The sequence below is a fragment of the Monodelphis domestica genome, chromosome 4 (genome assembly GCF_027887165.1).
Source record: "Monodelphis domestica isolate mMonDom1 chromosome 4, mMonDom1.pri, whole genome shotgun sequence".
Lineage (NCBI taxonomy): Eukaryota > Metazoa > Chordata > Mammalia > Didelphimorphia > Didelphidae > Monodelphis > Monodelphis domestica.
Genome location: NC_077230.1, coordinates 383,497,239 through 383,508,610, shown reverse-complemented (window position 1 = coordinate 383,508,610; position 11,372 = coordinate 383,497,239).

Sequence of the window (11,372 nt, the reverse complement as noted above, 5' to 3'; positions counted from 1 at the left end):
AAGTAAAAGGGAGAGATTATCTCTATCTCCTGTCACCCCGGGCAAAGCATTTTTTTTAAACCCTTACCTTCTGTTTTATAGTCTATACTATGTATTCCTTCCGAGGCAGAAGAGAGGTAAGGGCTGGGGGGTGGGGCTGGGTTTAAGTGATTTGCTCAGGATCACCCAGCTAGGAAGTGTTTGAGGTAAAATTTGAACCCAGGACTCCCCCCCCTTCCTCCTCTAAATCTGCTCTCAATGCGCCTAGCCACTAACTGCTCCCATTGGGCAAATCACTTAACCCCTTTTAAAAATAAATTTCAACAAATTCTTTTTACTGACAAAATTAAACATATAATAATGATTGGGTACATTTCTTTGGTAACATAGGTTCACTAATGACAAAACTGGAAATTCTTTTTGTGGGAGGATTATTTTGCTTAATTGGGGTTCTAAGTGAATGTTTCTTATCATCAAATTGATTGCAACTGTTCTGTTAATTCTGGTCTGTTCTGAGGTTTTACAGATTTCATCTTTTCACACAGATAGGTAATAATATCAATCCAGGAGGTTATCATTTTGATTGAGCTGAAGAGTTAATAGTTTTAAACCAGTTTATTTTCTCTGAACTTATTTCTTTGGCTGCTACAATCAAACACAATTTAATGAACTCACCATTGGTTAATGGTTTTTTTGGTTTGACTAAAAAATGAGATGCTAGGAAACTTATTTGATTGTAGACTCATTTCCATCTTCTTATATTTTTTGTCAAGAAATTCTGTTATGATGAGATATTCCCTTTTAATTTGTCTAATTTTTCTGACTATTGCTTTCCTATGAGTTGGGAATAATGTGATGAAGTTTTAGTCTGGGGATGTAGATTTGTATTGTATTCTTTTAGAGCAACCATAGTGTCATTACATAATAAACATAATATTTTGCCATCTAGGATGCAGCAAATTTGGAATTAATTAATTATTGTTAATTAATTAATTGTTAAATAATTAAAAATTAATGCATTGCTGATGGAGTTGTGAATTGATCCAACCATTCTGAAAGGCAATTTGGAACTATGTCCAAAGGGCTTTAAACGGCTGTCTGCCCTTTGATCCAGCCATAGCACTGCTGGGTTTGTACTACAAAAATATTTATTAAAAAAAAATTATAGCTGCGCTCTTTGAGGTTGCAAAAAATTGGAAAGTGAGGGGCTGCCCTCCAATTGGGGAATGGCTGAACAAATTGTGGTATCTGATGGTGATGGAATACTATTGTGCCCAAAGGAATAATAAACCGGAGGGATTCCATGTGAAGTGGAAGGACCTCCAGGAATTGATGCAGTGAAAGGAGCAGAACCAAGAGAACATTGTACACAGAGACTGATACACTGTGGTACAATCGAATGTAATGGACTTCTCTACCAGCAGCAATGCAATGACCCAGGACAATTCTGAGGGACTAATGAGAAAGAACACTATCTGCATCCAGAGGAAGAACTGTGGGGATAGAAACACAGAAGAAAAACAACTGCTTGATCATATGATTCGATGGGGATGTGATTGGGGATGTAGAATAGTCTAAAGGATCACCCTAGTGCAAATGTTTGGCCTTGATCAACACAAGTAAAACCCAGTGGAATTTCTCCTTGGCTACAGGAGGGAGTGGGAGGAGGGGAGGGAAAGAACATGAATCATGTAACCATGGGAAAATATTCTAAATTAATTAATTAAATAATCCTAAAAAACCATTTTGCCATTTAATTTGACAGCAAAATGATACACACGCCATTGTGCCTTAATGGGACAACATTTGAAATCCACTTTTTTCTTCTTTTCTTGTTTAGACACAGTGAGAATGCACTAGTGAAAACAATTTTTGAAATAAGATACGTGTGACACTTGAAATGCTGTCAGAATTTGATAGCCTCACTGAGATTTGTAGCAATGTGAAGTGATGAGAATGCCATCACAACTACTGAACTGTGGCTGTTGTTTGAAAGCTAATGAGCGTGACTGTGTTCCCCCCCAAAATTATTTATGAATAATGAAATTTGAATCTCACCTATTATTATGTGTCATGAAATATTGTTTGTCTATTTTTTCAAACTATTAAAAAAAAACAAAAACAATTTTTAGCTCATGAGGTGTAAGAAAACTAGAAGGGCAGCAGGGGGTTAGATTCTGAAGGGCTTTGAATGTTAAACAGATCATTGTGCAATTGATCCTGGAGGTAATAGGGAGCCACTGGAATTAATAAGTACAGAAGTGACATAGATGGACTTGTGCTTTGGAAAAATCACTTTGATGGTTGAATGGAGGATAGGGGACTTGAGGCAGGCGCACTCACCAACAGGTTATTGCAATAATCCTGGGCTTGAAGTGAGGGCAGTGCTAGAGGAGAGAAAGGGGATTATTGGACAAATAGTGCCAAGGTGAAATTGAAAGGGTTTAGAAGCAGAATGGATATGGGGAGTTGAGGAACAGTGGGGAATCCAGGATGATTTCTAGGTTGCAAGCCAGAGGACACATAGATTTGAGAATGGTAAGTATTGAGATGCTAATTAAATCCCTGGGAGTTGATGAAATCACCAAGTAAAGTAGTAGAGAGGGAGAAGAAAAGACGATGCCATTGACCCCTGAGGGATACCTATGGGCATGATCTGGTGGAGGATTCAGTAATGGGGATGGAGAAAAATTAGTCAGATAGATAGGTAAGCAGGAGAAAGTTCCCTGTCCCAAAAACCTAGAGAGTATCCAAGAGGAGAAAGTGGCATCAATGGCATCAAAGACTGCAGAGAGATCAAGGGAAATGAGGATTGAGAAAAGTCCATTAGATTTGGCAACTAGGAGATCATTGGCAACTTTGGAGAGAGTAGGTTTGGTGGAATAATAAATTCAGAAGATGGATTGTAAGGGACTGAGAAAAGATGGAGAAGAGAAAGTGAAGGCATCACTTTTTGAGAGGAGTTTAACTATAAAGAGCAAAAGAGATATAGAATATACTACTAGGAAACTGTTTCTCTAGAGACTCCTGGTGAAGTCTTGTATATTAAGGACCAGAATAAGAAAAACTTAGTATCATCTTGCTAACCTTGTCTTCCAGACGCTATTCTCTGATCAGTTTAAGATTATTTTTGTTAAGAATCATAAAGAGAAAGGCACTTAGGTGGCTCAATGGATAACAAAGCCAGGTCTGGAGACAGGAGGTCCTGGGTTCAAATGTAGCTTCAGACACTTCCTAGCTGGGTGACCTTGGTCAAGTCACTTAACCCCCATTGCCTAGCCTTACTGCTCTTCTATCTAGGAACTTAATATTAAATGGAAGGTGAGACCTCCAGAGAAAGAACTGTTGGAGTTAGAATGCAGATGAAAGCGATTTTCCAGTTGTTTACTTGGGTTTATATTTTGGGGTTTTGGTGTTATAAGATTATTTACTTACAAAAATGGAACATAATAATAATACATGTATACCTCAGATTGAATCACCTAGTAGGGAAAAGGGAAGGAGGGAGATCAATCATATAACTTAGGAAAACATGTGGAAATTTATTTCATGTAATTGGTTATATATGTGTGTATATATACATATATATAATGGAAGGTAAGGGTTAAGAAAAGGAGCATGTAATTAAATACCTACTATGTGTCAGATACTGGAATGGTTTGTCATTTTCTTGTCCAGCTCTTTTTACAAATGAGGTTTTGAGTCAAACAAGGTTATGTAACTTGTCCAGGGTCACACAACTAGTTAAATGACTGAGGCTAAATTTGAACTCAGGGAAATGAGTCTTTCTGTCTCAAGGCCTGGCACTCTCTTCCCTGTGCTACCTAGCTGGGGATAGGGGTGTCAAAGCAGCCCTAGCACCTCTAGTATGAGAGCTTGCCTTGTCCTTTTCTTGGATGCTTATTCTCCTTTGGTGTCTAGCTAGCTCTCAGCTCTCACCTATGGCTCCAAGAAGATGTAGTACGTGCATTGGCTTGGACCCTAGTAAAATCATCTCAGCCGATTTGGGCTAAATTAGATGGAGGGTAACCAATAGACCTCAATGAGCTAGGGGGATGCCTACCCCAATCATGTGAAGACTTCCTCCAGTGGAATGAGTGGAGGAGAGTGATTTGTTCCAGAGGCTACGTGTGGGCCTGAAGCAGGTGCTTGTGGAACACTTGGAGCTTGGTGAGACAAGGAAGATGCTAAGGCCCTCCACTGCATCCCTGGCCATCACTAGTCATCTGGACTCTTGTTTTGTCACTGAACTTAGGTGACTGGAAAAGAGAGTGAGGCTGATGACCCTGTGTGACTCTGCCTGGATTAAATATAATTCATGCACAAGTCAAGAAATCACTCTGTGATGAAACAAAGGTCAAATAAGGATGTGCCTTTGTTAATCACGGGAGAAACAAAGAAAGGCAAAAGAAAGTTCTTGCTCTTGGGGAACTCACATTCTAATCAAGTGATGACATAAACAACTACTTAGAAATGAGATATGGAAAAAAATTGGAGATAATCTCAGAGGCAAGGCATTAGCATTAAAGGGGGTTGGGAAAGAATTCCTGTAGAAGAAGGGCTTTTAGATGACTTAAAGGAAGCCAAGGAAGAATAGAGAGGAAGATGAGGAGAGAGAACATTCCAGGAATGGGGAGCAGTCAGTGAATATGCTTCCTGCTTCTGGTGAAAGGAGTGAAAAAACAAGTCACTGGATGGAAGGATACAGTGATCCTTACATGGATAGGTGTAAGATTTAAGATGACTGGAAAGGGGGAGGGGAGGAGCAGGTTATAAAAGACTTTAAACCCTTTAATCCTGAGTATTTTTTTTTAAACCCTTACCTTCTGTCTTGGAGTCAATACTGTGTATTGGCTCCAAGGCAGAAGAGTGGCAAGGGCTAGGCAATGGGGGTCAAATGACTTGCCCAGGGTCACACAGCTGGGAAGTGGCTGAGGTCAGATTTGAACCCAGGACCTCCTGTCTCCAGACCTGGTTCTCAATCCACTGAGCTACCCAGCTGCCCCCCATCCTGAGTATTTTTTAAAAAAAGTTTTATTTATTTCTATTTCTATTTTTAAAGTTGAGTTTTATTTTTTCAACTACATGTAGAAATAATTTTCAACAATTGCTTTTGGACATTTTGTGATTCAGGTTTTCTCCCTCCCTCCCACCCCAGGTGGCAAATAGTCTGTTAAAGATTAGACCAGTGGGGGCAGCTGGGTAGCTCAGTGGATTGAGAGCTAGCTTTAGAGACAGGAGGTCCTAGGTTCAAATCTGACCTCAGCCACTTCCCAGCTGTGTGACCCTGGGCAAGTCACTTGACCCCATTGCCTAGCCCTTACCACTCTTCTGCCTTGGAGCCAATACACAGTATTGACTCCAAGAGGGAAGGTAAGGGTTTAAAAAAAAATTTAGACCAGTGCTTCCCTGCAATACATATTTCCAAATTCCCAATGCCATGACCAAAGACACATATCAACATATGTTTAAAAAAAAACAAAAAAAGGATGGTTTGCTTTGATCTGCAATCAGATTCCAACAGTTCCTTCTTTGGCTGTGAATTAAAAAAATTTTTTTTCCTGAGTTTATAGGGGGAGTAGGGTGGTGACATGATTGTGCTTAAAGAAGACCATGAATAGATTCCTGGGAAATTTCCAGATTTCATAGAAAGTGAAGTGGTGAATAGGAAGAGATAGCATGACTTCCTGAAAGACTGATCATATCATAGTGACTTCATTGACCTTTTTTTTTTTTACAGGATTACTGAATTTAGATTAAAATGCATTAGAAAGTGAGCAGCTAGGTGGCTCAGTGGATTGAGATGGTGCCCTGGATGGGAGGTCCTGGATTCAAATGTGACTCAGATACTTCCTAGCTGTACAAACTTGGGCAAGTCACTTACCCCTTTGCCTAACCCTTACTGTTCTTCTGCCTTGGAACCAATACAAGTTGATTCTAAGATAGAAAATAAGGTGTGTGTGTGTGTGTGTGTGTGTGTGTGTGTGTGTGTGTGTGTGTGTGTGTGTTAATGGATCAAAGAGTGCCTTCTCTGATTTAATGAAAGTATAATCAATTCCTATATTCACAATTTCAAAAGAAAATAAAAATGACAGAGTTCAATATTCATTCAGAGTTCATACTCCCTTCGGTCTGAGGATTCAAACATATTTCACTGGAAAAGCTGTATGATTTGGAATGGAGAAACAAGGGGGCTTGAATCCTGTCGTCCTCTTAAACATTAGTCAACTCAGTCTCTGTGTGCCAGGCACTGTGCCAATATCTAGGGATACCAAGGGACAAAAAATTAGAGGAGCTTACATTCTATTGGAGTCCTTGAAGGAAACAAAGAGAAGAGAAAGTCTTGTGGGCTTCTCTCTTTAATGGCTCTGGTTAGAAGGCTGTATCACAATTGTTAAAGAGAAAGGCACAAGTCTAAAAGAATCACGTTTATCAAATTTAATGTTATTCTAAATCTGAACATTTTTTAGCTCATAAAGAAGAATGTCCTAGTTAGAAGAATCTCCTCCTCTTGCCCTTAAATGCTTCTCTATCCTAAGGCAATTTAAGGAGACATTCACAGATATCTTGAACAAGTAAAAAGTTATATGTTAAAATATAGTTTGGGGACAACATTCTAGTCTTTTTACAGACAATCTTCAACATTCAGTTCCTTTGTTGAGCTTTCCCCTAAAGCTCCAAATGGATCTCCCCAAGGGATCTAGTTCTCTGTCTTTGAAAGGGAAAGAAACTATTGCCTTTGGGTGAGTCAAAGACACTTGGCACTCCAGGGGTAGGGGTGGGGGTGGGGTGGGAAGGCAAAGATCTTATCAAGACAATTCAGGTTGATTATGTTTTGTTGTTCAGTTTTTCAGTTGTGTCCAACCCTTCCAGATCCAGGTGGGGTTTTCTCATTAAAAGATATTGGAATGTCAAATGACATGAATAAACAGTTTTCAGATGAAGAAATCAAAGCTATCAATAATTATATGGAAAATGTTTTAAATCCCTCTTGATTAGAGAAATGCAAATTAAAACTACTCTGAGATACCACTTCTTGCACCCATCAGATTTGCCAATATAATGGCAAAGGAGAATGATAAATGTTGGAGGGAATGTGGCAAAATTGGGACCATTGCTGCTGAAGTTGTGAACTGATTCAGCCATTCTGGAGGGCAATTTGGAATTTTGCCCAAAGGGCTATAAAAAGAATGCATACCTTTTGATCCAGTAAAGCCACTTCTAAGTCTGTATCCCAAAGAGATTTATAAAAAAATGGGAAAGTGCCTGTTTGTACAAAAATTTTTATAGCTGCTCTTTTTGTGGTGTCAAAGAATTGGAAACTAAAGGAACATCCCTCCATTGGGGAATGGTTGAACAAATTGTGGCATATGATGGTGATGGAACACTATTGTGCTGTAAGGAGTGATGACCAGGATGACTTCAGAAAGACCTTCATGAACTGATGCAGAGTGAAATAAGCAGAACCAGGAGAACATTGTACAAAGTAAGTGCAATATTGTGGGATGATCATCTGTAATAGACTTTGATACTAATAGCAGTACAATGATCCAGGACAATTCTGAGGGATTTAGGACAAAGAATGCTATCTACCTTCAGAGAAAAAACTGCTGGAGTAGGAATGCAGATGAAAACATATGATTTATCACTTGTTTATTTGGGCATATGATTGGGGGGGGTTGGCTTTTTTTTAAGATTATTCAATTTTTGTAAGTAAATAATATGGAAATAAAATTTAAAAACATTAACTATAGTTTAAAAAAAGATACTGGAGTGGTTTGTCATTTCCTTCTCTGGTTGCCTCCATTTCCTTTGAGGAAGCAAACAGAAGTTAAGTGACTTGCCCAAGGTCACATATCTAGTAAATGTCTGAGGTCAGATTTGAACTTTTTATAATTGTTGTTCATTCATTTCAGCCATGTCTTTATGATCCCATTTGGAGTTTTCTTGGCAAAGATATTGGAGTGGTTTGCCATTTTTTCTCCAGTTCATTTTTTTTTTAATTTTTAATTTTTAAATTTAAATTTAATTTATTGATTTAATTAGATGATTTAGAATATTTTTCCATGGTTACAAGACTCATGTTCTTTTCCTCCCCTCCCCCACCCCCTTCCTGTATCTGATGCCCAAATCCACTGGGTTTTAATATGTATCATTGATCAAGACTCATTTCCATATTATTAATATTTGCACTAGGTTGATCTTTTAGAGTCTATTTTTCCAGTCATAGCCCCATCAAACCATGTGATCAAGCAGTTGTTTTTCTTCTGTGTTTCTGCTCCCACAGTTCTTCCTCTGGATGTAGATAGTGTTCTTTCTCATATGTCCCTCCAAATAGTTCTGGATCATTGCATTACTGCTAGTAGAGAAATCCATTACATTCGATTGTACCACAGTGTGTCAGTCTCTGTGTACAATGTTCTCCTGGTTCTGCTCCTCTCACTCTGCATCACTTCCTGGAGGTTGTTCCAGTCTCCATGGAATTCCTCCAGTTCATTATTCCTTTTAGCACAATAGTATTCCATCACCAACATATACCACAATTTGTTCAGCCATTCCCCAATTGGAGGGCATCTCCTTATTTTCTAATTTTTTTGCCTCCACAAACAGCAAGGCTATGAATATTCTTGTACCAGTCTTTTTCCTTATTATCTCTTTGGGGTACAAGTCCAGAAGTGCTATGGCTGGATCAAAGGGTAGGCAGTCTTTTAGTGCCCTTTGGGCATAGTTCCAAATTGCCTTCTAGAATGGTTGGATCAATTCACAACTCCACCAGCAATGCATTAATGTTCCAATTTTGCCATATCCCCTCCAACATTCATGACTTTCCTTTGCTGTCATGTTAGCCAATCTGCTAGGTATGAGGTGATACCTCAGAGTTGTTTTGATTTGTATTTCTTTGATTACAAGAGATTTAGAACATTTTTTCATGTGCTTATTAATAGTTTTTATTTCTTTAATTGAAAATTGCCTATTCATGTCCCTTGCCCATTTATCAGTTGCAGAATGGCTTGATTTTTCTGTACAATTGATTTAGTTCCTAATAAATTTGAGTGATTAGACCTTTGTCAGAGGTTTTTTTTTTTAATAAAGATTAATTCCCAATTTGTTGCTTCCCTTCTAATTTTAGTTGCATTGGTTTTGTTTGTACAAAACCTTTTTAATTTAATGTAATCAAAATTATTTTGCATTTTGTAATTTTTTCTAACTCTTTCCTGATCTTTAATTCTTTCCTTTTCCAAAGATCTGACATGTATACTATTCTGTGTTCACCTAATTTACTTATTGTTTCCTTCTTTAGGTTCAAGTCATTCACCCATTCTGAGTTTATCTTGGTGTAGGGTGTGAGATGGTGATCTAAACGTAATCTCTCCCATACTGTTTTCTAATTTTCCCAGCAATTTTTGTCAAATAGTGGATTTTTGTCTCCAAAGCAGGGATCTTTGGGCTTATCATAGACTGTCTTGCTGAGGTTACTTACCCCAAGTCTATTCCACTGATCCTCTCTTCTATCTCTTAGCCAGTACCATATGGGTTTGATAATCACTGCTTTATAGTACAGTTTAAGATCTGGTACTGCTAGGCCACCTTTCTTCACGTTTTTTTTTTTCATTATTTCCCTTGATATTTTTGATCTTTTGTTCTTCCAAATAAACTTTGTTATTGTTTTTTCTAATTCTGTAAAAAAGTTTTTTGGTAGTTTGATGGGTATGACACCAAATAAGTAAATCAGTTTGGGTAGGATTGTCATTTTTATTATGTTAGCTCATCCTACCCATGAGCAATGAATGTTTTTCCAATTATTTAGACCTAGTTTTAATTGTGTGGAGAGTGTTTTGTAGTTGTGTTCATATAGTACCTGTATTTGTCTTGGTAGATAGATTCCTAAGTATTTTATATTGTCTATGGTGATTTTAAACGGAATTTCTCTTTCTAACTCTTGCTAGAAATGCTGATGATTTATATGGGTTTATTTTACATCCTGCAATTTTGCTAAAGTTGTTGATTTTTTCCATTAACTTTTTAGTTGATTCTTTAGGATTCTTTAGGTAGACCATCATATCATCTGCAAAGACTAATAGCTTGGTCTCCTCATTACCTATTTTAATACCTGCAATTACTTTTTCTTCTCTAATTGCAACTGCTAGTGTTTCTAGTACAATGTTAAATAATAAAGGTGATAATGGGCATCCTTGTTTCACTTCTGATCTTATATAAATTAGAATGCTTCTAATTTATCCCCATTGCAGATGATGCTTGCTGATGATTTTAAATATATACTGTTTATTATTTTTAGAAAAGTTTCATCTATTCCTATACTTTCTGGTGTTTTCAATAGGAATGAGTGTTGTATTTTGTCAAAGGCTTTTTCTGCATCTATTGAGATGGTCATGTGATTTTTGTTGGTTTGCTTGTTGATATGGTCAATTATGTGAATGGTTTTCCTAATATTGAACCATCCTTGAATTCCTAGTATAAATCTTATCTGATCATAATGAATAACCCTCGTGATCACTTGCTGGAGTCTTTTTGCTAGTATTCTATTTAAGATTTTTGCATCTATGTTCATTAAGGAGATTAGTTTGTAGTTTTTTTTTCTTTGTTTTTGATCTACCTGGCTTAGGAATCAGTACCATATTTGTGTTATAAAAGGAATTTGGTAGAACTCCTTCTTTGCTTATTATGTCAAATAGTTTGTATAGTATTGGGATCAGTTCTTTGAATGTTTGATAGAATTCACTTGTGAATCCATGAGACCCAGGGGATTTTTTCTTATGGAGTTCTTTGATGACTTGTTCAATTTCTTTTTCCAATATGGGGTTATTTAAGTATTATATTTCTTTTTCTGTTAATATAGGCAATTTATATTTTTGTAAATATTCAATCATATTACCTAGATTGCCATATTTATTGCAATATAATTGGGCAAAATAGTTTTTAATGATTGTCTTAATTTCCTCTTCCTTAGAAGTGAGGTCTCCCTTTTCATCTTGGATACTGTCAATTTGGTTTTCTTCTTTCCTTTTTTTTTTCATTAGATTGACCAGTACTTTTTCTATCTCATTTTTTTTTCAAAGTACCAGCTTCTAATCTTGTTCATTAATTCAATAGTTCTTTTACTTTCAATTTTATTAATTTCTCCTTTAATTTTTGGAATAGCTAATTTAGTTTCCATCTGAGCATTTTTAATTTGTTCACTTTCTAGTTTTTAATTTGCATGCCCAATTCATTGACCTCTGCCCTCTCTAATTTGTTAATATATGAACTCAAGGATATAAATTTCCCCCTAATACTTTTTTGGCTGCCCATAGATTTTGAAAGGTTGTCTCATCATTGTCATTTTCTTCAATGAGATTACTAATTGTTTCTATGATTTGTTCTTTAACTGATTT